This window comes from Monodon monoceros, unplaced genomic scaffold (assembly GCF_005190385.1).
Source record: "Monodon monoceros isolate NGI ecotype Baffin Bay Population unplaced genomic scaffold, NGI_Narwhal_1 Super_Scaffold_11, whole genome shotgun sequence".
NCBI lineage: Eukaryota > Metazoa > Chordata > Mammalia > Artiodactyla > Monodontidae > Monodon > Monodon monoceros.
The window spans coordinates 92,839,348-92,866,344 of record NW_021703767.1 but is presented as its reverse complement, the minus strand read 5'-3'; the positions used below and the strand labels follow the sequence as shown (position 1 = coordinate 92,866,344).

The 26,997-nt window shown below is 40.1% G+C and overlaps 1 protein-coding gene across 1 annotated transcript in view; it reads left to right on the top strand.

Annotated features, from left to right (window-relative positions):
• The first annotated feature begins 2,801 nt into the window (after nt 1-2,801).
• NLGN1 (neuroligin 1) overlaps nt 2,802-26,997 on the top strand; it is an 887,115-nt gene continuing 862,919 nt past the window's right edge. Inside the window, exon 1 of the mRNA XM_029214425.1 lies at nt 2,802-2,916. The gene's annotated coding sequence lies outside the window, so the exon portion shown is untranslated. The remainder of the gene's footprint in view (nt 2,917-26,997) is intronic.

Genomic DNA, 26,997 nt, shown 5'->3' with positions numbered 1-26,997 from the left:
AAACAATGTGGTATAGTGAGTCACACCCGTCACAAAAGCCAACACTGATTAGCTACGATGAATTTTTAAAAATCACCTATCCAGCGGCAGAAGATGTGGGCGCAGCCCTCGGGAAGAGGCCAAAGGCAGTGGCTTTCCATTTACACTACTCCCACATAGGAGACTACAACCGACACGTCAATTCGGAGCTTACTCTGCCTCTAGCTGGTGCAAACAGAAAACAGGGGCGAGTTTGGTGGCAAGGGATCTACCAAGGGGGTGGGGTGGGGAGGGAAAAAAACAAAAACAGAAACTGAAGAAACACGGTAGAAGGTTGTTGCCTCTAACTCCTCACTCATACACCAAGACGAAAACGCCTGGGAGGGAAGCACAAGGACTCCGAGAACCGAGAAACCCGTTGCGTCCGAGGCCTCGCGGCTCGGCGGCCGTGCGGCTTCACTCACACGCTCCTCCGAGTGAACGTCACACGTGACGCCCGGGGCCTTTAACCCCTCCTGTCGCCGCGGACGCTGCGGGCGCTGCGGGAGGAGGGAGGGAGGAGGGCGGAACTTGTAAAGGGAGGGACCACCGCCAGCCTCAAGTCTGCCACCGCGGGACCCGCGGCCCCGAAGCCCACCCCCACTGAGATCGTGGCTCCGGCCCCGGGGAGGGGACTTGCGGGGCGGGGGTGCGGGGAATGCTGTGCCACAAACCGGGCGAAGAGACGGTGGCAGGGGTGGGAATCGTGGCTCTGAGGGGGCTGGACGGGGTCGGGAGGATGGGTCTAGCTTGATTCAGACTCCTGCACCCGGCAACGCCACGAGAGAGGGGGGAGAGGGAGAGGAGGTTGTGCTGTGTGTGTGCGCGCGTGTGTGTGCGCGTGTCTACAGGTAGCAGCGGCGGCGGCGGCGGCGGGGACCGGAGCAGGGGACGCATCTGCAGCCACCTCCCCTCCTGTGATTTTCGGAGGCGATTGCTCACTTAGCTGACGGATCTGTACCCTCGGGAGCTCTTCTCATCCTCTCCATTTCCACGCGTCTTAGGCGTCTTCCAGTTTCAAGTGTGTGTTCTGGGTATTTTATTTTTATTTTTTTTCCTTCTCCCTCTAAATCTTTTCGGGAATTCTTCATATTGAAGCAGGTGGCTCCTGGGACGAAATCTTTGGATACATTTGGCCTGCCAAGTTTTTCTTTTCCCCGTCCCCTCCCTCTTTCAGAGGCATCTGTGGTGCTTTCTTTTTGGATTTATATGCAGAAAACGTATATATGTTTATATACCGACCGCTTAATATATAAATACATATACGCGTGCCCTAGCGCTTGGTTTTCGTCTCTCTTCCTGACAAAGCGGAATGTTTTGGAGCCGATGGATAACGAGAACAGTATTAACATTCTTTTGAGCCTGTATTTTAAAGAGGGGAGGGAGAGTGAAGAATTAACATTTGGCCATCGTTTGGCTGCACACTAAGCATCACGAAATATTTATGGTTGCAGATCAGGTGCAAACGGGGCTTAGAGAGAAAGGTAAGGGAGCTTCCTGCGTCCGCCGAGCTCCGGTGTTTTTCTTTATCCCGGGGATTGCCGAGAACTTCCTACTCTCTGCCTCTCCCTCTTCTTCCCCACCTTCCACCCACCCTGCCCCGCTCTCTCCTCCGTAAGCTTAACCCTTTCTCAGTTACGTTGGGTTGGGGCGGGGGCGGGGGGAGAGGGTTGCTGGAGGTGTAGACTTCTGTTAGAGTTTAAATGCTTCTTTCCCCTCTCTTCCCTCTCTCTCTTTCCCTCTCTTTCTCTCCCTCCCTCCCCCCCCCCCCAGCTGAGTGACTGAGTTTCCCAATCCCCTTTTAGCTGTTTTAGGAAGCCCATTTTGTCGTTTTGAAAAAGAATGCTACCTCGATAGCTGTTTTAAACATTTCTTGGTGCCAACCCCTACCTTGGTGCGTACCTCTATCCTCTGACGAAAATAAAGGCAATAAAAATAACGAACTTTCATGAACTGGGTGGTTTCTTTAGCACTGGGGGTCATGGAGCCTCCCAAATGGTCATTTTCATTTAAAGAAGAGCCAATACCTCAGGAGGACTCCACAGTGGAGGAAATTCAGCTTCCGTTTCTGCGTACTGCCAGTTCATTTACTTGGAGGGTCATTTACCAGAGTTGAAGGGGATGGAGCTTAGTCTAGTATAGGAAAAACTACACGACACTTAATGCCTTTTTAAACCCACCCTTTACAACAAGATCAGTCCCTGTTTAACTCTCTCTGTACTTGGGAAGCGTTTTCAGACTCGACCTTTTGGGGAGAGGTGGGAACTTGCCCTTATTTTTCCTTTTTTCCTTTCAGCCTCCTTCCTCCTCCGCTCACCAGCTCTCGCCCCGGCACTTTGTAAATTTCCCGTTTTGCCCACCCCTCCTGGTGGGTGTTCTCGGCTCTTCTCCGCTCCTGCCCCCTCCGTCCTCTCTTCCTTGGCGCTTTCAGAGCAGATGCCTCTTCTCTTTTCTTGGGCTCCCTCTCACCCCACCCCCTCGCGCCGCCCCCCGCGCTCTCCACCTGCCCCAGCTCGCCTCGCCCCTCCCTCCCGCCTCCCGCGGCGCCCTGACCCTTCCAGCCGGAGTCCGGGTCTGCGGGCCGGGGGGGCGTCGTGTCAGCGCGCCGACGACCCGGCGGCCGACGCGGAGCGCGCGGCGCGCGCGACGCGGGTGTGAGGAGAGACCGCGGGGGAGGCGAGCCGGAGTCGGGCTAAGAGGCCGGGAGAGCCCGTCGGAGCCGGAGAGCCCCGGAGAGAAGGGAGGAAGCGAGAGTGAGGCGCGCACGCCGCCCGAGCTCGGGCGGAAGAGTGCAGTCGCCTCCGACGCCTTAGAGCGGCGCCCCAGTCGCTGCAGCCTTTCACCTTAGAGCGGTGTCCAGGGACCACAGAACCCAGGAGCCGAGAAATCGGCAGAGAGGTACCAAAGCAATAGGGAAAAGATTACGAGAGAGCGGGGAGGGTTTCCTGGCGAAACACGAAGGCTGAGCTGCTGGAGGAACAATGCCGCCTCCACTAGAAAACCCTTGCTTGAGGCCGGGGCGGAGTGCGGAGGAGCTGCCTCCAGCCTCGGGCTCGCTCTCCCCAGGCCCTCCGGCTCGTTCCGGGACCGGTTCCGCCTCGGAGTTTGAGGGGGATAAGAAAGTTGCGCTTCCGCACAACATTTCCTGCGAAGTGGTTTTCAAATCTGCCTGGTTTGAGTCAAGATGTCACTCTCGGTAGATCCCCGCGATGAGCAGCTAATAGATTATGCATTATGGGGCAGTCAAGTCCCCTGGGCAGAGAAGGTAGTCCAAACATTGCCGACCTTCTCCCTTGGCTCCCGACCGGCCAGCACAATGCTTTGGGAGTAGAGATGAGAAGCCGCCTGCAGTGAATTTAAAATTATTTAGGTTGAGATTTTTCAATTGGGAATGATTTATTCCAGAAGAGGTTGTTAGAGGGTTATAAAGATGAGGAAAATTCTGTGTTTAATATTTGTGATTATTCTGAATCACGAGCAGTTGGCGTCCACAAAGGTATTCTTTCTTTTTTTCATTTCCAGGACCATAGTGATACATGTAGGACTTAGAAAACATGGAATCAGAGAACTAACCCTGTATCTATTACTCTGCCTTTTTATAGGTACTCAATATACTCATTTTTCTTTTTTTTATACTGAAACTACAGTAGACTATTTTCGCTTAAATAAATGATCATGCTCTACATGAAAATTACAGTTATGTATTTCTCAAAAATTAATTGTGCTTAATTATAAATAAGACCATAGGTATAAAAATATCACTAAGGAAAGGTGTGGGTGCATGTGTTTGAGCAAGAAACGTATAAAATGTCTCGGCATTTCATTCAGCCATTGTAACCTAGCAGAACACCAGCTTTCTGAAATGAGCTCAGAAGCAAGGGCCGTGCACGTACTTAAAATATTAAGTGTTAAGTACAAAAACATTACGTTTACCGTGCCCTTGGCAGAGAATGAATCTCAAGTCTACCTGCTCTGCGGAGTGATTCACAGAGCAAGTGGAAGTTAATTATTACTCAGGCCTTCTGATTACATGGTTTGATTAAAAGAAGTAACTGTTTTCTGTAAGCCTGCTATTCTGCAGTTACTCTTTCCAATCCTATTAATGTAAGCAAAAATTGAGGGAGTCAGTCTTTCAACCGACTGTACCAGACTTCCTGCAGTGTGGGCTTCAGAAAAGCCCTCTTAAGCAACTCTCCTTTCCATAGTCTCCCTCCTCCCACGCCAAAGTACTTTCTGTCAGTCTTTTATTCCCTTAGTGGCGGTTCATTGTGTGAAATTTTCCTTTTATATTTAGGTATAACATATTTTCAAATATAAATGTCTGAATTGTTTAGAAATTGAAGGTGGAATATATACTTACAGAAGGTAGGCTGAGAACTTCATTTGCTGCAGGCAGAGTGTTTGAAGGTTTGATCACTCTTTGCATGGTTGGCTGACTTCCCTGACTTTAGAAAGTCTCTTCCAACCCTGAAATTCTCATATTTTATTCTATTCTTATTATTTCCACATGGTTATCCAGTGGCAGGGTCTATATCTTCCTTCAAATTTCTTCAAATTAGTTAGATACAATTTTTATAGGATAATTAAGTAGCTATAACTAGAGAATACAGATATAAATGAATCTAAGCTCCAATGTTATTGACAACTTTTTGAGGGGCAATACTGATATAGTAGGCATAGTTGAAAAATACCTCTCTGGGATTCCGTATGCTGAAACAAACCACTTCTAACATTTTTTTTTTAAAGCAAAGCATAGTAATTTTTTATTTCTAGAATTCTTTTTTAAAATTTTTACACAAAGGAATTATTTTATGAATTATCAAACAAATACTAATTTGTAGTTTCTGTAAGCAAAACACAATTGGAACTAACAATAACATTGGAAACTGCAACAGTTCAGCAGTACACTTCTGCTACATTTTCAAGTATTTTGAAGTGAAGTTTGGTGTCTGTTTCTATCTTATTAGATTGTAAAGAGAAAGATGTGATTCCTCAGTTATATTTAATTATTTGTAAATGGAATCACCCAAGTCCAGTTCACCAAACATTTATTTATTTTTTTCTAAAACACAGTCTGGTCTTGCAGATCTTCTATCAGCCATGGCCAATGGCTCCTTATAGCTTGGATGGTAATATTTAGACCTCTGAGGGCATTCAAGTCTTTTCACAATTTACTCCCCAACCTTCCTTTTTAGATTAAAGCACCTTCCACCTGGAACTCCTCCCCAATTTACTCTGCATTCCATTCACCTGACTCCTCCTTACCATTTTCCCCAATACTACTTGACATTTTAGGCTTCTGTGCTTTTCTTATACTAGTCTTTCTTTATGGATTACTTCCCAGCACATATACCCCAACTGTAGGATGGGAAAACATTTTGTTTCCTTAGAGTGGTCTTTTCTCTGTCACCCTGCTGTCCTTACTCTGAGCTCCCACAACATGTTATTCATGCTAGGAGTCCCCCACCTTTCACACTTGCTGATGATTGGCTCCCTCCCTGGAGAGTAAGTTCCCAGAGGTCAGAAGCCATGCCTAATTTATCGTTTCATTCAGAATGCTTAGCTCCATGTCTAAATATAAAGCAGGCCATAAGTGAATGATAAATGTATTATTTAGAAATACGTTTGGCTATGAGGCAACAGAAAATCTGGCTAACCGTGGATTAAGCAAATAAGGATTTATTTATCTCACATTATAAAAACAAAATCAGGAGAAGACAGTTGCTTAAGCATTTAAACAAGGAATCAGGTTTCATCTATCATCTAGGTGCTTTCCTTCTTATGGTCATAAGATCACTGCTGTGCCTCTGGCATCATGTCTGCTTTCTAGGCCCAAAGAAGGAGGGGGCAAGGGAATGTAACAAAGGGTTTTCAAGCTCAGGATTTCTCAACTTTGGCGCTAGTGTCATGTGGGACTCATAAGTCTTTGTCTTTGCTGTGGAGGGAGTATCTTGTATGTGGGAGGCTGTTAGGTAGCATCGCCGGCCTCTACTCACTAGATGCTGATAGCACCCTCCACCCACTCACCCACCTGGTTCTGAAAACCGAGACTATCTCTAGATGTTGCCAAATGTCCCTTAGAGGTTAAATCCTCCTGGGTTGAGAACTTGAGAATGACTAGAGTCTGAAGGAAGGAAATTCCTTGTTTCCTACTTCCCCATTTTTGCATTGCAGTGGTGGTGAGGATCTGTTTGATTTTTGTTTAATAAATGGTAGAGGGCTCTTTATGAGATTAAAAAAAGAAAAAAGGGAGAGGAAAGGACCAAACAAGCCTTCTCCTTGAGCATTTTGTCATTTTTGTGATGTGGACATTCTCCCCGTAGACTTCTATACCTACCAGAACTGTGTCAAATCACTACTTCTACATACCCGACAGGTTGGGAAACATGTTTTTCCTCTGGCATACCACTACCTTGGAGAAAATCAGAATCTGTGAAAAAAGAAGGGGAAACTGATTCGGGGTTGGAAACTAGAAGTGTTTGATACTGTGACAGAATAAATGAATATGTAAAAATCACCTAAATATTTCAGAAAGGAGAAAAAGTAAAGAAAAAGTAAATAGCCATAAAAGGGGATAGATATAATTTTTTCACATGCTAAATATTCATAAAATAACTATGATAACACTGTGATTTTATTTTTCCTCTGGATGATAGTTTACTTGGAAAATAACAGCAGAATGGAGGCATCTTACTCTTCCTAGCATTTTTTTTTTTTTTTTTTTTTTGGTCAGAGAGCACCCTGTCTTCTTCAATCTATTGAATAAAGCAATAAAAGTTGCTATTCATGCTTACAAATTAGTCATCAATCATATGAGAAATGTTGTCAAGGAAAGAAAATGCAGATCTTTGTTTTAATACTCTTTTCTAATGCATGTATAAAGATAGCACATGCCAGTGATGGCATTTGGTAAAATAATGGTTTTTTGTACAGGTGTATTAGCATGGACTGTAGTAACTTTAAATTAGGTTGCTCAGTTATTTACCTCAGTGTAGTTTACCCTTATAGGGAAGAATTCTGCCTTACAAAGATATATCAGTATTGCCCTGATGACCAATGATCTTACTGATTGATACAATTTTTTCCCATGAGCTTGTTGAATGCCAATTTTTGCTCATGTCTGTGTAGAATATAGAAGTATAAAATATGGTGTCTGTTACGAAATCTTGGCATGCAAGCAACACAATACCCAATTAAACATCTAAACAGTAAAGAATCATCTCTCAGGACAAGGATTATGGAGGTATACTGGTCCACAGTTGGCTACCTCAACAGTTCAAGGATGTCACAGCTCTGGGACAGCTTTGCTGTAATTCTCTTGGCTCTCCATTTTGGAAACAAGATAAACAATATGGCTACCACCAAGCCAAACACTACCTCTTCAAACAGTCCCACCCAAAGCAAAAAGAAGAGAGGAAGTCTTCTTCTCATGGAAATGTCTCTTGTAATCAAAAAGGAAATTTTTTTTCCAGAAGCTATCAGCAAACTTCCCTTTATGCCTGATTGACTAAAACTATGACATCCCACTCCTAAACTAATCACTGGCAAAGAGATAATACATTGCATGACTGGTTTTGATCAATCATAGTGCTTCCCCAGGGGCTGGAGGAGAGGTCTGCTTTCCCTGTGGACATGGCAGTGTTACACTTAGACAAAATCAGAGCTCTTGTTAACTGACAGGAAGGAGGCAATAGTTGTAACCTAGGGTACCTAATAGGATGTGCCATAAACATCATGCCCTGACCTCCTTGAAGTTCTTATAATATGGAATGTCTACACTGGAATTATGTGCACGCGCCCACGCACACACACACACTCATACACACAAGAATTAACCAGTCTTTGGATCCATGGACATAAACTGTACACATGTCAGGCTGCATGCTTCTGATATAGAATGATTACTTTCATAATGTTCCAGAGATTTTTTTTCCAGTATTATCTGGAGAATTATTATGCTACATTCCACATATAAATCCAAAACCCTACATTTTCAACTTATAGCTGTATCATAATAACAGAAACCACAGTTAAAGCAGAGCATGTTCTTCTTACTAAATAGGTCATCTATGTTTGTCATATTATCTTATATTCATAAATCAGAAATAATGTGAGAAATGACTGAACACTGTTGCCAGTTATTCTCATGAAGAAGGACTTGATATCAGTTATGCCCAATTAAAATTACTTCCCTGCTTTTGATAATTGTTTACTTGGAGAGTCTAGGGGAGGGAACTAATTTTTAGCTCACAAGCCAGTATCTCATTAAGCATTATGAGTCTTTTTTTTAAGCACAGAAAGCCGTATTTTCATTTTTTTTTTGGTCTGACTTCATGGAAGCTCAGAGCCAGTTTTGTGTTCAGTTGAAAAAGAGGTCCTGAATTACCTCCTTTTACCCTGTTTCATTATTTGAATCCATTTTAAAACTTAAACTTTGGTTGAAGATTTGATTGTATTTGGGCTTTTTATCATAAGCTGCTTCAAATTATTTTTGGAAGGAGGAAGTATATGTACACGTATATATACATGTACAAAAAATGAATGGTGTCATTCATCACTCAATAAATGTTTTCTTCCTGAAAGAATATATGTTTAGAGATTAGACAATATTGTGTGCAATAAACTCTGAATTATGCTCCCATCAACATGTACAATAGGATTTCAGGGAAAGGAGATGTGAGTGATGCCTGGGCCATTTGAGAGAGATACACATTGTACTTTTGCAGACAGATGGAAAATTAAGGCAGGGTAGGTGGAGGATGTATAGCTGAAGTCATTATATGTATTTTGCTCTATGACCAGATAGCAATTGGTTTTCAGTTTTTTTACCCTCTATCCTCAGTATTTCAATAACCACCTTTCTACCCTATAACTTCTCCCCAATATAAAGGGGCAATTAAACTTTAACACCAAAGCTACACGGTAAAAGAACCGTGAACTAGAAAAGAATGGATCTGATTTCTCTCTTTGTTCCAAAGCAAATTTTGTGGTCGTTGGCAATCTTCTCTGTTACCCCTGGCGTTTCAGAATGTATGTTCAGAGTCACATCTTTGTATCGTCAGTGCTCTATTTTCAGGCTCCAAGCCTGAAGCGGTTTGCAGCACAGCTACCACCTCTGACCTGGGCTCCTTGCCTCCAGGGAAACTGATTTTTGAATCAAACTTAAAATGATAATGAGTAACTCCATTTGTGTTTGGGGTCAGAAACATATGCTTCCCCTTTTTGTTTTAAGAAGGCATATTTGAAAATGAAAACCGAGTGAAATTGGGTTTTAAATAGTTCACATTTTAGTGGGCACATTTGTATCAAGTAAAGACCACGAGGGGAGGGCGTGTTCTAGGCATCTGTCTGACCTTCTCTCCATTGGACTTAGCAGTGTCTTGTACTTCAGCATATCCACTGTGAAATAGTATGGTTTACAGTATTGACCCTAAGGTACTGCAAGTTTCTGAGGCTTCTCTTAGGGAATAAAATGTTTAATTTTATTGAATACTTTACAAATATTTCATTTAAACTAAGGAACCACTGACTACAGGACACATCGTTATTTTACGAATGCTTTAGAAAGAAGCAGCATCCCAATTAAATCGTTATACAATGCTTTCCTACCACTTAGAATTTTATACTTTAACAAAGAGCAATTTAGACTTAAATAGATGTAGATTTTTCTAATATATTAATCTTATGCATGTATAAAAAGTATATTAATAAACACATTGGTTTAAGAATTCAAAACTTTTTGTCCTATTTAGATTCTCACTCTTTTGAATCATTTTTTTTGACTCAGAGTCATATCCATATCCATGTTTTTCCCGACAGTAGTCTGTGTGTGTTGGTGATAGACCCTTTCTTAAGCATACTTCATGGTTGTCTTTAGGATTTCATTCCAAGCAGCTGATACCTTCTGAAAGTTTTGATGGTGGTGTTTTGTTGATCTTACTAAAATGTGACAATTGAAGATTTTCAGACAACAACCAGATCTCATATTTCTTCCTTCAATTGTCCTAAAATATCAGGAGTGATGGTTGTCTGGTCGTGGCAAGAGAAATACAACCAATTTTCACGTACAAAGTCAATGGCAACTATGCCTCCACTACTGCTTGGCTATAAGGAATTATAAAATGCATCCTGATTTCAGAGATATTAAAGGTTAAAAGATAGTGTGTCAGAGTCAATGAAATATGGCAACTTTAATGATATATGTGTTCTCATTTTTAAACAAGCTAGTGGAATAATGACAATTAATTAACCAAACTATTTAATTAATCTCTAAGCTTTTGGATAAGAGAGAATAATATGTAATTCTTAGAGAGTGTGATTAGAATCTAATTCTAACCCTTTTTATTCTCTATTTACCCTCCCAGTTTGCAATGTACAAAATGTAGCTAGTCTTCCAGATGGATAATGGTAGGATGAAAACAGCACAAGACTAGGAATCAAGGGACCTGGGTTTATAGAGCAGACTCTTCTGATAACTATATGTGTCACTTCCTGTAATTCACTTCATCTCTCTGGGCCTTGGTTTCAGTGTTTAAAATATATAGTTGGACAAATTGAAATTAAATGTGTCTTTTGGGTCTCAGAACTGTTTTGGGGAAAGATTATCAGTAATAAAGAATGTTTATAATAATTATATATATATATTTAAGCTGGTATTATATAGATATATAGTAATAGAGATGTGTCACTCTAAACTGGTAAGCTTAAGATATACAATATGTATTGTATATCTTTAAGATTATACAGCTTTTTTGGAGGTTTACACATGCATATCTTATTTGCTATTTAAAACAACTGTAAGCAATGCAGAAGGTTCAAAAGAACACAGTTAAAACTGAGGACCCTTCTTCTCAAACATACTGGAATGGAAAGATTATTGAATAAATCAAAGCCAAATAAAGGATGTAGACCTGGGAAGAGGCAAGGCGATAATGCATTTTCCATCAAGAACAAAGAAAACTTCCACAAGGAATTAACTATCACTATATATAAATGTTCTGCTTAAAAAGAGAGTCATCAGTAAAAAGCAGGAGAAAATTAGCAGGTAAAAATGAAGTTTCTTTTTTAATTTTTGTTTTATCATTACTCAGCCCCATACTACTGATTTTAAAAAATATGAATAAAAGGAAGAGGAGTCTTGGCTTGGATCAGTCAGATGCTACTATTTGTGGATATATCTTGACAGTTCTTACTGTGTGCAATTCCACAGACAACAGTGACTCTTCTCTGTATTGTATTTGAAAATTGCCACTGCTCTTAAGTGGTCAGAAAGCTGGGTACTTACTTTCTGATGAATAACAAGCTCTCCAAAGGTGTCCCACTCTCTTTTCTCTCATTGTAGCTGTAGTCACCACAAAGAAAACATGATGTTGCCTCTTACCTACCCATTTTGCCATAAAAGTGAGTTGATTTATACAGCATGAAGAAACCTTTCCCTATTTTTTTAAACTACATATTCTGGAAGCTCTCTTTTAAAATAATTAAAGCGTGGAATATGTAAGATAGAGATATAATATTGCTGCAAGTAAGTAGATTTTTATTGAATAATTAATTAAATTATTTAAATCCTCTATGTAGGTCCATTTGTCCATAAGAAAAATATTCAAGATAGTAATATTTAACATGGAGAATATTATTTAATGGTAGAGTCTTACACCATAAAATAGGATGTTGAGATTATATTTACATTGCAATCACTATTTTACGACTAAAAGGGAAAAATCACAATTTTTGACCCCAGATGATCTGTAAAACATGTTTTAAAAAGAGAACAATTCATTTTTAGAGCTCTCAATAAACATTCAGTGGTATTTCCAGCTGAGAAACTGAATGGGCCATAATGGTTTTTTTAGACAATTATAGGGCAACCTTCTTAGATTGCAGGTGGCAAAACTGAGGCTGAGATAAGAAATGACTTGCTCAGTACATACAGTGATAGAACTTGGACTGGAACATCCCAATCTTCATGTAATATTTTCATGCATCAGTTTTACATACAGGACAGTAATACATATACCAGCATCATATATGATTTGTATCTGTGATTATAGAATTATTAGTTTAGAAGTATAGGCAATAATTGCCAGAAGATAGGAAGAAGAGAGTTTTATTTTTAGGAAGGTTTAGTGAAGAAAGTGTTACTTGAAGGACATTGGGATATGAATGAATGAATGGAGAAGAAGAGGAAGTAAAGCACGGCTTGAACAAAAGCAGTAAAAATTAAGAATAGGACATGTTACAGAGGTAACTGGTCATTCTAGACTTTTTCAAAAGGAAAAAAGCAAAAGCAAAACCAAAAAACATACCAATCCACAGTAATGTTACTGTAGAAAAGAAAGAAATGTACTTATTGAGAAAATTCATCTCATTCCGTGTTCAGTAGTTTGGCTTAGGACCTATGCAGATCAGAAATATAAATTATATACTTATCCTGAGATAAACAGGTCCTTGGAAAAACTGGTTTATATTACTCATATAAGAAGAAACTCATTTCTACCGGAAAGCAAATTAAATTATTTAAAATGGAAAATATGACTTTCTGAGTATGTGTTTATGCATATGTGATTGATAACAAATCCATTTGAGATCAATTTGATTGTTTGTCATCAAAAGAGGAGATTCTTATCATAGCATGCCTAGATACTGTTTTCTAACCTGGGTACCCTCTCCGCAGGAAGTACTAGAAACACTCTGCCTCTCCAAGCATACCTTCTTTCCCAACCTCCGTTTCAATATAATGCTTGACTGAATCCTTCCAGATCTGCTGATTATAGGACACTTATTGAAATGTCCCATTTGCTTAAGGGAGAGAGGCTCTAGTTGGTGCTAATCTGCCTTTTAATACCCAGCAGTCATCCTCATCATCACTTGAACAATTGTAACATTTCTAAGGTCTTGGAGGTGCAGTTTCAAGTGAGATACATTCCTCAGTTTCTACTAAATTGCACATGAGATCAACATGTCCCTCCTGACTTTCCTTGAATCCACTCTCTGTAAAAACAGCAGCTCATTTTGGGAATCGGTGAGTAGAATAACCAGCACCCAGGGAACAAGGAAGGAATCAGTCAGAAGAGCATGAGCATGTTTTCTACAGAACTCCGTAAACATGGTCATGATTTCTCACAAATCGGTGCATTACGACTCTGCTAGTCAGAAATACGCTGGGAATAGTCTTGGTATTCAATTTAGAATGTCATTCCCTCACCAGTCTTCTCTAAAACTCTAAAGAAGCATGAGGCTTCACAGAACCACCTCTCCTCCTGGGGCCCTGTCTGTACCATGCAAACCCATAAAGAACAAGAGAGTGAGGTGATGCTGGTATAGGGCAGAAAGAGGGCATAATCACTGGAATGGAAACCTCTATCAGGGAGATAGAATATAAAGAGCATATTTACGTTTGCAATATGCTTTAAATCTGCTATACTTAAGCTTGCAAAACAGTTTTATATATGTGTGTGTGTGTATCTATTATCTATCTACCTGCCTATGTACCTATCTATCTGATTTAATTGAAAATTGTAGATGACTGCCTGATATCAGAAAGTATGAGAAGAAACAAGTACTTTTCTTGGAAAGGTTATTAATATTCCATATACTCTTTAGATGAGAAAGGGGAGAGACACTAGGAAATGTGTTCCTGGCTGCTGGGAAGATTAACCCAGCATCCATCTATCAGTCTGTATATGTTTTTCTTATCCTCATGAATCTTATTTCTCCCCTGCCTCCCACCCCTGTACCCATGACTCCTGATCCCTGCAGTATATTCTGTGGTTCCCTTTCTGTATCTAAAACCAAAACTCAAATTAAAAATGTTCCATTGTACCATGGGACTATTGCAAAAGCCTCCTAACTATGAATGTCAGCAACTAACACTCTAGTACAAATATGTTTGTCTGAATTTTTCCCTCCCCCATGTGATACTTGGCTAAAATGGATGAAATAAAAAATAGACAGGTCTTGACGAGGAAGGCCTGGAAGATCAGTTTAAACTAGGACCATTTCCAGTGAGATGAAGCCTCTGTTCATGCCAGGTGCTTACCAGAAGAATGCTTTAGGGTTCTAGAGAGAGTCCAGGAGGCAATCCCTGGAGAGGGTGGGGAATTGAGGAACTGGGCCATGGGAAAGGGGCAAAAAGTTAACAAGACTGAGGAAAATGAACTTATTCTGCCTCACTCTTTAGCCCCAAAGGTGATCCTGTTGCCAGGATAGTACAAAATGCGTTTTTCTTTGTAGTCTTCAAACTTTCTTTGATTTAGTTTATGTACCTGTCCAAAAGGGTTGATGTTGTCAACTTCATAGGGCTCTTGTGGGATTAGATGAAATAATGTATTATAGCACCTTTGTCTGGCACATAAGAAATGTCCAAATGTGTTCTTATTACCATGATAACCTTCCACAAATATATACAAACACACTCTCTGCTTACTCAGTAATAGGCATTTGATACTTTTTTTTTTATGCAGCAAGTTAGACATAGTGCTAGGCATAGTAGAGAAGGCAAAGCTAAGTCAGACCCGGTCTGAGACATTCAGGGAATCTTTTTGCCTCTGGAGCCTTTGAAATTAGGCTATAGGGTGTTCTACATCATTGTTTTGGCTAATGCCAGGAAGATAGGGCTGTTTTTATTTTACAAGCTCATGGAAGGAAGGGTAAAGCATTTAGAAATGGTGAAATTGGCAGCTTCAAAAAAATTCAAGGACTCTATCAGCATTAGAATGTGAAAACATTTGAGTCAGGCTTGCTAGGGAGTGAGTGTTTAATAGGCGCCTTCGTAAAATCTCCAAACTAAGCTGTATCATTTTCTATACATGCTTAAATCTATTAATTACAAAGCAACTTTAATTATACATAAAGTAGGCCTCTTCAATCATGTTTTAATCACACATGAAAAAAAATTAAATTTATCCCAAAGTTATTTTCTGCATTTCAATTCTGATTTTTAAACTGGCATATTCTGTACCAAAAAATTGCATTAAGCTAATGTTTATGCTTGCACATAATCCCACACTTTCAAGGCAACACTTAAAATATTCAGAAGAGCTTCACAAGACGGAGTAGTTTAATTCTGTTGTTGACTCAGAGCCATTGTTCTTCACAGTTAGAGCTCTGCTGGCATAGGCTACATATGGTCACTTGTTTTCTCAGTGTACAGAGTGATATAATGCATTAACATTCTGGCTGATGGTGGAAGCTATGCTGTGCTTTAGAGAAATGTATCAGGGAGGATGTACTGCCTCTTGGAGAGAAAGGAGGACAAGATCAACATGGGAGAGCCTGAAGATTGCAGATTGCCTTTGACTAATCACCATTGCCTTACAATGTGGAGACTGACCTAGGAGCCTAGACTTCAACCATTGGCTGTCTGTGGGTAGGACTTGTATTGAAAGAGCAGTCATTGGAGACAACTATGGATCACAGCCATGAAAGGAGATTTTGCTAGCTTCTTTCCCACTGCCATTAAGTGATGCTGTTCTGGAGCCCTCAGTTGCCTTTTGCAAAAGACTGTTTATGACACCACGTTTGCTCCAATCACTACTATGTAGGCCACAAGTCAAAGTGGAATCCAGGGCTGGAGAATTGATGGCCGCATGGAGGTCTGTTAGAAGTACTTAAGAAGTTTCTTGGGGCATTAGAATTTCAGGAACAAGGATGGGGCTATCTGGCCAGGGTTTAGTGAACATGACTTTTCTTTTACCTTTTGCAGTTCTCTTTGGTGTATATGAAGTGAAGGAAAAAGGCCAAGGAAGAAATTGTGTCTATTCCCATATCATAAAGGATGTCACCCTTCATCTAATTTTATTCCAAGTGGAATTGTATTCCAAGAGACAATTCTAGTGATGCAGGCCCTCAGGGCTTCTACTTACCTTTCCCAGCAGCTAATCTGGTTTACATCTATGGCTGTGAATATTAAAAACAAACAAAAAAATAAAACAAAACAAAAAATCCCAAAACTAATACTAGTGGCAGCACCAGAGGGAGCCACTTACACAGTTTTGTCTCAAGCATCAGCAAAGCTGACACTAAGGCTTGAAATGCAGAAATATTAAGATTTTATTGTATTTTCTAAAAAAGAATAGCAGAAAAGTTGATGATATGTAGAATCTGTTAGCAGCAATCCCAAATTATGGGACTAGTAGCAACCACTTCATTTCTCCCACTTGAAATATTTGCCAATGGTAATTGCCTGGCTGTAGTCCAGAAAGTAAATCATATTTCAAAATGTTAAATTGTATTTGGAGCAAGAGGTATCTCTCTGATCCTGCCATTGTCCCTTTGCAGAAAACTATCAGCAAGTTTGTATGTTTGAAATTTATGCCAGTTTACTGTTTTTGTAATGTAAATGATGCTGTGAAAAACAAAGATGAAGGATAAAATTCTAGATGCACGTTCTGGTGCTCAAACACATCCTCTCTCTCTCTCTGTCTCACTCCCTGTCTCTCTCTCACACACACCCATACATATGCAAACAGACACATACAAACACATGCACACACATATTTGCACTAGAGATTTTGTTGTAAAACAGTGGAACCAGGATTGCTTTAAGGACATCAGGTAAGCTTGTCTTTGAGTCCCATAGTGGGGAAGAGAAAATCTGTACACTGAAAGGAAAATAGAAGGCACATAACATTATTAGCATACTGACATTTTTTATGAAGAGATAGTCAAGTGCATACAGTCCTGAAGATAGTCTCTTTAATACCACGCTTGACAAGATATTTCAGGAAAATTGATTGATTTCAGGAAAATTGATTCCAACTGTCTGTTCTTGGAGGGGAGATTTCTAGGTCTTCTGTTGTTTTACCTTTGCCAATTCTAACCCCAATCATAAAAACATTGGAAAGGGAGAATTGCCTTTGTTCTTTGAACAAAAGGGCTTTATTCTTAATACTGCTGAGCACCCCCCAGCCTTGACAGCATCAGGTAAATTTCATTACACACAATCACAAGAAAGAATGATTCTATAAAGTAAAATGATCTCCATGCTCATGTAATGGCACTTTCTTGACCTGATTACGGTAAAGTCTGCAGTGCATAATGCTGACAATGAATGCTTTTTTAGGTTCCTTTCCAGGTAACAGTCATTCTCTTCAAGACAGTACTTGATTATTTGTGGTTTGTGCTACAGATGGAAAGGAGAAAATGAGAGAGAAGATTAGTTGCACTTGACTCTCTGGCAGTACTTATCCTTCTTTGTTTATAACAGTCTTTCATTGTCTTCCTGTACTGCCGCCCCAGCCAAACTGCTCCCCTGATAAATTGCTCATACTTAATCTGTTTATGAGGGAAGTGGTTGAGGGAGGGTAGTTGGGGGTATTTAATGTGATCTGATCTAATGTCCTTCTGCCTGTGGGACTTTAGTCATACAAATTTGCCTCTGAGTCAAAGAAGCATGTACCACTTATTTTTTGGTTGGTTTTTCTATCTATCTACCTATCTATCTACCCACCAATGCATCTCTGTCTATTTTATATTTCATTTTTAAAATAGTACTTCCAAATCTAGAGAGATGAACCATTACTGGGGAAAGAATCCAAAGGAATTTTGCCAGCTGCCAGGAGTCTAGCTGACATCCATTAGCACTTCCTCAGGGAGCCTTGGCTCCCAGATGTCTAGAGAAGTTCTGGGCCTAGGCCATGGGTCAAGTGGGGAGGCCTGGTTCTAAAGATATCAGGTGATCTGCCCACTCCATGGGCAGGAAGGGAGGAAGAGACCTTTTCTTGCTTGGAAGAGGATGAGGGAGAAAGCATCAGTGGCGATAATGTGGAAGGCAGCCATCAATGGCAGAGGGGTTGGTGTGAGCTTTGCAGAGAGGGGGTGCCCCAAAGTGCCTCAGTGGCATCTCCATTCTTAGGTTTCACTGGGATGTGTGACACATCGGAACAGGAATCCCAGAGAAGGGGGCATGTAGGACCCGAAATGGTCATCCTCACACCTTGTTGACCCTGAACTATGTCTTGCAGCAACGTGGTAGCTGTACCACTGGCTTAAGAGAGAGAGGAATTCCTGAACATTGATTTGAATGTGAGAAAGGAGGTACTTATTATGTAGTACTTGTCTTATTCTGTTCTGGCTGCTATAACAAAAATACCATAGACTGGGTAGCTTAAACAACAGAATTTTTTTCCTCATACTTCTGGAGGCTGGGGAGCCCAAGATCAAGGCACCTACAGATTCAGTGTTTGGTGAGGGTTTATTTCCTGGTTCACAGACAACTGTCCCCTGGGGTCTCTCTTATAAGGGCACTAATCTCATTTGTGAGGACTCCACCCTCATGACCATATCACCTCTCAAAGTTTCCACCTCAAAATATCATCACATGGGTGATTAGGTTTCAATATACGAATTTGGGAGGGACACAAACATTCAGTCTGTAACAGTACTATTATTGGTAGTATGCCAAAAGCTGGGCAAGGGCAGAGGGCAGGGCAAGTAGAAGGCCCAGTCTCTGCTCAGGAATGATTAGATGGTGATATTTGTGTTGGGCTGCCAAAAGAGCAATCTTCAGGCAGCTAGGATAGCAATGGACTTAAGGGATCAGTGTTTTTTTCTTTTAATCTTCCCAGAATTACTGCTATACTTTGTTTAGCAGAGGGCACATGGAGGCTTCAGTTTGCTACCTCAGAGGGAAATCAGGAGCTTTAGATAAGTAATTAGAATGACATTGTGTGTTGTACTACTCTTAGTTTCCCTCTGTGATTAGCAGTAAAACCCTTGAAAGGAAAAGGACCTGCACGTTTATGTCTTTGGGGAGAGCAAGGAAGGAGGATTTGGGGGGCAACGTCTCGCTTTGAAGTCGGATTTATTGGAGCTGGACCACAAGGGGTGGAGTGAGTGGTATTAAGGCTGAAGGTGTAGGACCTAAAAAGATAAACAGTAGGAAATAGGAAGTCTGACATGGGAAAGAATCTTGGGAATTAACAGTGGAGAGGCCCTAAGACATCCACATATGAAAACCTCCATCAAAGAAATTCACCTGGAACTCCTAAACAAATAAATTGAAATAAGAACTCACAATAAGATGCAGAAGGAGACAAGGGGCACTGAAGGAGGAACCTGCAAAGTGAACAAAACTCTTCCTTGGTCTTTGGTTCAACGTTTATCAAAGCAAAGTCAGAATACCTGGAGTATCTTGAAAACCATATTTGTTTTTTGAACTAATTGTGATTAAAGGGTGATTTCAAACGCTTTGATTTAACATTCCTTCAAATAATTACAGTAACTCAATGGTATATAGTTAAATTCTGTACCTTCAAGTAGTGGTTTCAGCAAAAACCTCTTTTGTCAAGTGCAAAATAGGCAAATTTACAGCTCCCTATTATATAGGGATTGCTGTTTAAATCTAAGGAGATCGCAGGGGATGGGAGGGGACGATAATTTAAGGCAATTGACAGGCATTATATCTCTTTCTCTGATCCTTAATTTTTTTAGTCCTCGACAAGTAATTTAACAGTGTGAAGACAAATGTTGGTTGCTCCTAGAAGAAGTCAGATGAAGAAGAGCTTGATGCAGTGGATAGTGCACTGCATTTAGAGTTGGATGATGTACATATAGGTCCTGTCCTAACTTTGCCATATATTAATGATTGGTGGAAGCTGCTTAACCTAGCTCAGTTTTTGCCCATGAAATGGGAAAGACGACATATCCTTGCCTATTTCACGAAGTAGTTGTGAGGATCAAGTGAGTCAAAGTCTGAAAGGGCATTTTATACACTATTAAGCTCTATGTGAATATAGGGTACTGTTGAATACAGCAGAGCTGAAGGTAGAATCCTCTAGTGGAGTCAGGAAGTGGAGTGATTCAGAGTATAGGCTTACAGTCAGAGGGCCTAACTGTGAATTCCAGCTTAACCATCTGTCATTTGTCCTCTCTATGCCTCAGTTCCCTTATTTATAAAGAAAGATAAGGATAGCTCTACCTTTGAAGCATTTGGAAGTCTAGGGAGAATGTAGATAAAATGCTTGGCACAGAGCGTAACACATAAGGATAAGTGAATCAAATAAATATTAGCTATTACTAGGTGGGATTATTATGGTTGACTCTGCTGAGTTTATTTAACTTGGACTTCACAGAAAGGGATCTCGAAACCCAAGTACATATTTCTATATAATACTCACGTCAGTTTATCTGGATATGTAGTTTGGAAGAGTGAAGGACTGAAATCTATATATTTTACAGCTAACAGTGTACAAGAAGTACATCAATTTTTTTTTTTTCACTTGGGGAATTTGGTGACCCAGAATTTAGCATTGTATTATTGGGATCTATCTATCTATTTATCTATCTATCTATCTATCCATCTATCTATCATCTATCTATATCTTTCTAGTTTTATGGGCTGCTGCATCCTTCAGCCATCATCTCTTGTGTCACATCAACATCAGGAAGGTGAATGAACATCATGCCGAAGGGGCAGACATTGGTCACAATGAAGGAATCCTGAGAACTCCCCTTCCCCATTCTATGGCCACAACCATGTTTACTGTGAGGCAGAAAAATACAATATCCAGTGGTGCACAGACGTTTTGGAAACCACAGATGGTTTAGAAAAGGGAAGTGCAGAGGTGTTTCTTTCAACTCCTTGTCTCTCTATTTTCTGCTATTACCTTCCTTTTATTTTTTTCCTCCTTTTCTTTTCTACCCTTAACATGGCCCATCCACATTCTTCCCATCTTCTCTCATTTTTTCTTTTCTTTTTGTTTTTAACATCTTTATTGGAGTATAATTGCTTTACAATGGTGTGTTACTTTCTGCTTTATAACAAAGTGAATCAGCTATACATATACATATATCCCCATATCCCCTCCCTCTTGTGTCTCCCTCTCACCCTCCCTATCCCACCCCTCTAGGTGGTCACAAAGCACTGAGTTGATCTCCCTGTGCTATCCGGCTGCTTCCCACTAGCTATCTATTTTACATTTGGTAGTGTATATATGTCCATGCCACTCTCTAACTTCGTCCCAGCTTACCCTTCCCCCTCCCCGTGTCCTCAAGCCCATTCTTCAGTAGGTCTGCGTCTTTATTCCTGTCCTGCCCCTAGGTTCTTCATAACCTATTTTTTAAGATTCCATATATATGTGTTAGCATACAGTATTTGTTTTTCCCTTTCTAACTTACTTCACTCTGTATGACAGAGTCTAGGTCCATCCACCTCACTACAATTAACTCAATTTTGTTTCTTTTTATGGCTGAATAATATTCCATTGTATATATGTGCCACATCTTCTTTATCCATTCATCTGTCAATGGACACTTAGGTTGCTTCCATTGTCCTGGCTATTGTAAACAGAGCTGCAGTGAACATTGTGGTATATGACTCTTTTTGAATTATGGTTTTCTCAGGGTATATGCCCAGTAGTGGGATTGCTGGGTCGTATGGTAGTTCTCTTTATAGTTTTTTAAGGAACCTCCGTACTGTTCTCCATAGTGGCTGTATCAATTTACATTCCCACCAACAGTGCAAGAGGGTTCCCTTTTCTGCACACCCTCTCCAGCATTTATTGTTTGTAGATTTTTTGATGATGGCCATTCTGACTGGTGTGAGGTGATACCTCACTGTAGTTTTGATTTGCATTTCTCTAATAATTAATGATGTTGAGCATTCTTTCATGTGTTTGTTGACAATCTGTATATCTTCTTTGGAGAAATGTCTATTTAGGTCTTCTGCCCAGTTTTGGATTGGGTTTTTTTTTTTTTTTTTTGATATTGAGCTTCATGAGCTGCTTGTAAATTTTGAAGATTAATTCTTTGTTAGCTGCTTAATTTGCAAATATTTTCTCCCATTCTGAGGGTTGTCTTTTTGTCTTGTTTATGGTTACCTTTGCTGTGCAAAAGCTTTTAAGTTTCATTAAGTCCCATTTGTTTATTTTTGTTTTTATTTCCATTTTTCTAGGAGGTGGGTCAAAAAGGATCTTGCTGTGATTTATGTCATAGAGTGTTCTGTCTCTAAGAATTTTATAGTGTCTGGCATTACATTTAGGTCTTTAATCCATTTGGAGTTTATTTTTGTGTATGGTGTTAGGGAGTGTTCTAATTTCATTCTTTTACATGTAGTGTCCAGTTTTTCCAGCACCACTTATTGAAGAGGCTGTCTTTTCTCCATTGTATATTCTTGCCTCCTTTATCAAAAATAAGGTGACCATATGTGCATGGGTTTATCTCTGGGCTTTCTATCCTGTTCTGTTGATCTATATTTCTGTTTTTGTGCCAGTACAATACTGTCTTGATTACTGTAGCTTTGTAGTATAGTCTGAAGTCAGGGAGCCTGATTCCTCCAGCTCCATTTTTCTTTCTCACGATTGCTATGGCTATTTGGGGGTCTCTTGTGTTTCCATACAAATTGTGAAATTTTTTGTTCTAGCTCTGTGAAAATGCCCTTGGTAGTTTGATAGGGATTGCACTGAATCTGTAGATTGCTTTGGGTAGTATAGTAATTTTCACAATGTTGATTCTTCCAATCCAAGAACATGGTATATCTCTGTATCTGTTGGTATCATCTTTAATTTATTTCATCAGTGACTTATAGTTTTCTGCATACAGGTCTTTTGTCTCCTTAGGTAGGTTATTCCTAGGTATTTTATTCTTTTTGTTGCAGAGGTAAATGAGAGTGCTTCCTTAATTTCTCTTTCAGATTTTTCATCATTAGTGTGTAGGAATGCAAGAGATTTCTGTGCATTAATTCTGTATCCTGCTACTTTACCAAATTCATTGATTAGCTCTAGTAGTTTTCTGGTAGCATCTTTAGTATTCTCTATGTAGAGTATCATGTCATCTGCAAACAGTGACAGCTTTACTTCTTCTTTTCCAATTTTGATTCCTTTTATTTCTTTTTATTCTCTGATTGCTGTGGCTAAAACTTCCAAAACTATGTTGAATAATAATGGTGAGAGTGGACAACCTTGTCTTGTTCCTGTTCTTAGTGGAAATGGTTTCAGTTTTTCACCATTGAGAATGATGTTGGATGTGGGTTTGTCATATATGGCCTTTATTATGTTGAGATAAGTTCCCTCTGTGCCTACTTTCTGGAGGGTTTTTATCATAAATGGGTGTTGAATTTTGTCAAAAGCTTTCTCTGCATCTATTGAGATGATCATGTGGTTTTTATTCTTCAATTTGTTAATGTGGTGTATCATATTGATTGATTTGCGTATATTGAAGAATCCTTGCATTCCTGGAATAAACCCCACTTGATCATGGTGTATGACCCTTTTAATGTGCTGTTGGATTCCGTTTTGCTAGTATTTTGTTGAGGATTTTTGCATCTATGTTCATCAGGGATATTGGCCTGTAGTTTTCTTTCTTTGTGACATCTTTGTCTGGTTTTTGTATCAGGGTGATTGATGGTGGCCACGTAGAATGAGTTTGGGAGTGTTCCTCCTTCTGCTATATTTTGGAAGAGTTTGAGCAGGATAGGTGTTAGCTCTTCTGTAAATGTTTGATAGAATTCGCCTGTGAAGCCATCTGGTCCTGGGATTTTGTTCGTTGGAAGATTTTTAATCACAGTCTCAATTTCAGTGCTTGTGATTGGTCTGTTTATATTTTCTATTTCTTCCTGGTTCAGTCTCGGAAGGTTGTGCTTTTCTAAGAATTTGTCCATTTCTTCCAGGTTGTACATTTTATTGGCATGTAGTTGCTTGTAGTAATCTCTCATGATCCTTTGTATTTCTGCAATGTCAGTTATAACTTCTCCTTTTTCATTTCTAATTCTATTGATTTGAGCCTTCTCCCTTTCTTCTTGATGAGTGTGGCTTATGGTTTATCAATTTTGTTTGTCTTCTCAAAGAACGAGCTTTTAGTTTTATTGATCTGTGCTTCTGTTTCCTTCATTTCTCCTTTTTTCTTTATCATTAGCATAGATGATTTTCTTGCAAGAACCATTAGAATAGTATTTATATATTTCAAATATTTTATAATGTTTTGCCAAATAGTGTTTTTCTTACAGTAGCTTATGACTTGGCAGGTCTGCAAACAAATGCTTAGAAGTATAATGAATGCAAAAATTATTTTTACCTTTATCTTTGTTGGCCCCTCCTAGTTCTTATCCTCTGCAGTTCTTTCCCAAAGCAAATGTCAATGGAGCAATAGCTATAGCTATAGCTGTAGTAAGTTACCACCTTACTGCTTGAGAGCATAATGACATAAACTTGTTGAAAGGCTCTGGGGGCTTCCCTGGTGGAGCAGTGGTTGAGAGTCCGCCTGCCGGTGCAGGGGACACGGGTTCGTGCCCCAGTCCAGGAAGATCCCACATGCCGCGGAGCGGCTGGGCCTGTGAGCGATGGCCGCTGAGCCTGCGCATCCAGAGCCTGTGCTCTGCAACAGGAGAGGCCACAGCAGTGAGAGGCCCGCGTACCGCAAAAAAAAAAAAAAAAGAGAGGCTCTGGAATTTGGGGGTGCTACATGTTAGTGGTAATTTGACTTCTGCCCATCCCATTCCTATTTTGTTGTTCATCAGTTGGTAAATGGATACCTGCCTCATAAAGAGATACTTTGACAGGGAATGGGCCCCGGAGCCTTACCTGCGAGACTGAGGTCCTGCTACCTGCTCTCTGCACACCCTGAGGCCAACTCATCATCTGTGTTATGGTACATGCTTCTAAATGTCCCTAGCACCATGCCTGCCCTAACACTGGATATTTTATTGCTCCTGGTTCCCTTCCTGCCCTGATCCATGCCCAAGGCTGTACTCTATGCTTTTGTAGCCCATTACCATCTATCTCCCTCACTCTATCTGAACTCCATGAAAGGGTGGTGCTATGGTTAGAATGTTTGTGTCTTCCCGAAATTCATTATGTTGAAATCCCAATGCCCAATGTGATGGTATTAGGAAGTGGGGTATTTGGCAGGTGATTGCCATGAAGTTGAAGACCTCATGAATGGGATTAGTGCCGTTATAAAAGAAGCTCCAGAGAGCTCCCTTGACCCTTTTGCCTTGTGAGGATACGAAGAAAAATCTGTGACCTAGAAGAGGTCACTGAACCAATCTGGCACTCTGTTCTCAGACTTCCAGCCTCCAGACTGTGAGAAATTTCTGTTAATAAACCACCCACTCTCTGTTTTTTTTTTATAGCAGCCTGAATGACTAAGACAGGAGGATAGTGGTGTTTAGCTCAGTATTCCTAATATCAAGCAGATTGAGAGTTTAGCCTACTGGGTTCTCAGTATAAGTTTTTAAGAGTGATGGACCACTCTGATGCCTCCCCCAGTGGTTTGTTGCCATACTACTGGAAGACTTCCTCCCAACCTCTGCTGGTAGGTTTGCATAGATAGAGTAGTAAATGTTATCTGTTGATGATTGGTGATGCTGTGACAGAGAAGGGTGCATGAATTCAGTCTCTAAAGGAGAGTGGGAGTTTGCCAGTTATTGAAGTCTTGAAGTAGGATATTCAAACAAAGCCGTGGTGTTTTTTTGTACCTGTGGATAGTATGGTATGACAATCCTATTTTTAAAAAAATTCCAGTTATCTTTGCCATTTGGCTCCAAAAACTTTTGCTTTGACTTATAGCAAAATTCTAGAAGTTTTCGCTTTCTGAATTGTATGAGTGAGCTTTAGAATCAGGTAGAAATGGTTTCTAATCCACTGTCTGTTTCTGGCCATTTCATGATCTCATTAAGTTAACTAACCTCTTTGAGCATCAGTTTGTTGCTAAGTGCCTGATATGTGATGGAGGATGAGCTCAATAAAGGTTCATTTCCTTTCATTCTTAACTCAGCTTTTTCTGGACAGATATTCACTTGCTTTCTCAGAAAGTGTGAGATACCGTTCACCAGTAGCTTGATAGGCTAAATATTTCAGGTGACTTCTACCCTTTATCTTTTATTCTCATTCCTTAAGCTTTTGTAGAGATTTTTTTCATGATTCAGATCTTGAAACATTAATTTCCATGTCATGGAAATTAATCTTTCTTGATGACCTTTTGTAAATAATTTTTCTGATTTGTCCTTGCATTTATCTTTCACTCTATTCTTTCACCAGATTCTTTCATACTTGACCATTTTCCTGATTTTGTTCCTCTGGCCATATATTCTTTTTTACTGAGAGTAATAGAAGATAAAGAATTAAGACATTAAGATGGGAATCTCTGCAAAAAATGGCTGACGAAAATTAAGTAGAGGATAGACATTTTCATGTATGAGTCAGACTGGTTAAAACATGGCATGTTTTTATGAAGATTCCATTGCAGCTGAACAATCAGATGTTTATGAAATTTATGGTAATCAATCCCGATTACCATAAACTAAAAGTAAAATTCTCCTTAGTGAGAGACAAACAAAGAAGTGTGGCTATGTAGAATTAATAGTGAAAATTGACTAATATCCAAAGTTAGGTTGATTCTTTCACTTTGTCAAAGATATTTATAATGCTAGGCTCAGTTCTAGGATCTTGGGCTACAACAGTGAACTATACAAAAGGAAATCCCTGAGCTCATGGAGCTCACATCCTACTTTTGGGGAGACAGACTATAAACAAAATGAATAAATAATTGTATAGTGTGTTCAAAGATGATAAGCACCACGGAGAGAAAATGTGTGGGGAATATTGAGGAGAAAAGGTATCATTTCAATTCAAAATCAGATGGTCAGAGTAAGTCTCACCAAGAAGCTGGAAAAGACTTGAAAGAAGAGCTCTTTAGGTGAAGAGAACAGTCAGTGCAAAATTCCGCCTGGTGTGATCATCAAGGAAGCAACTAAGGCAGGAGTTGCTATAAGGGGGAGGAAGAGAGAAGTAGGAGATGAGGTCACAGAAGTCAGGGGAGTGGTGCAGATCATGTAGGACCTTATAGGTCCTTGTAAGGACTTTGGCTTTTAGTCTGCTTAAGATGAGTCCATTGAAGGGTGTGACCAGAAGACTGATGTAATCTGACAATTTAAAAGGACAGTTCTGTTTTTTGGGCCAGTAACAGAGTATATGGAAACCAAGTTTTTAAGTGGGGAGACCAGTTACAACACTATTGCAATAATATAGGTAAACAGTGTCTTTT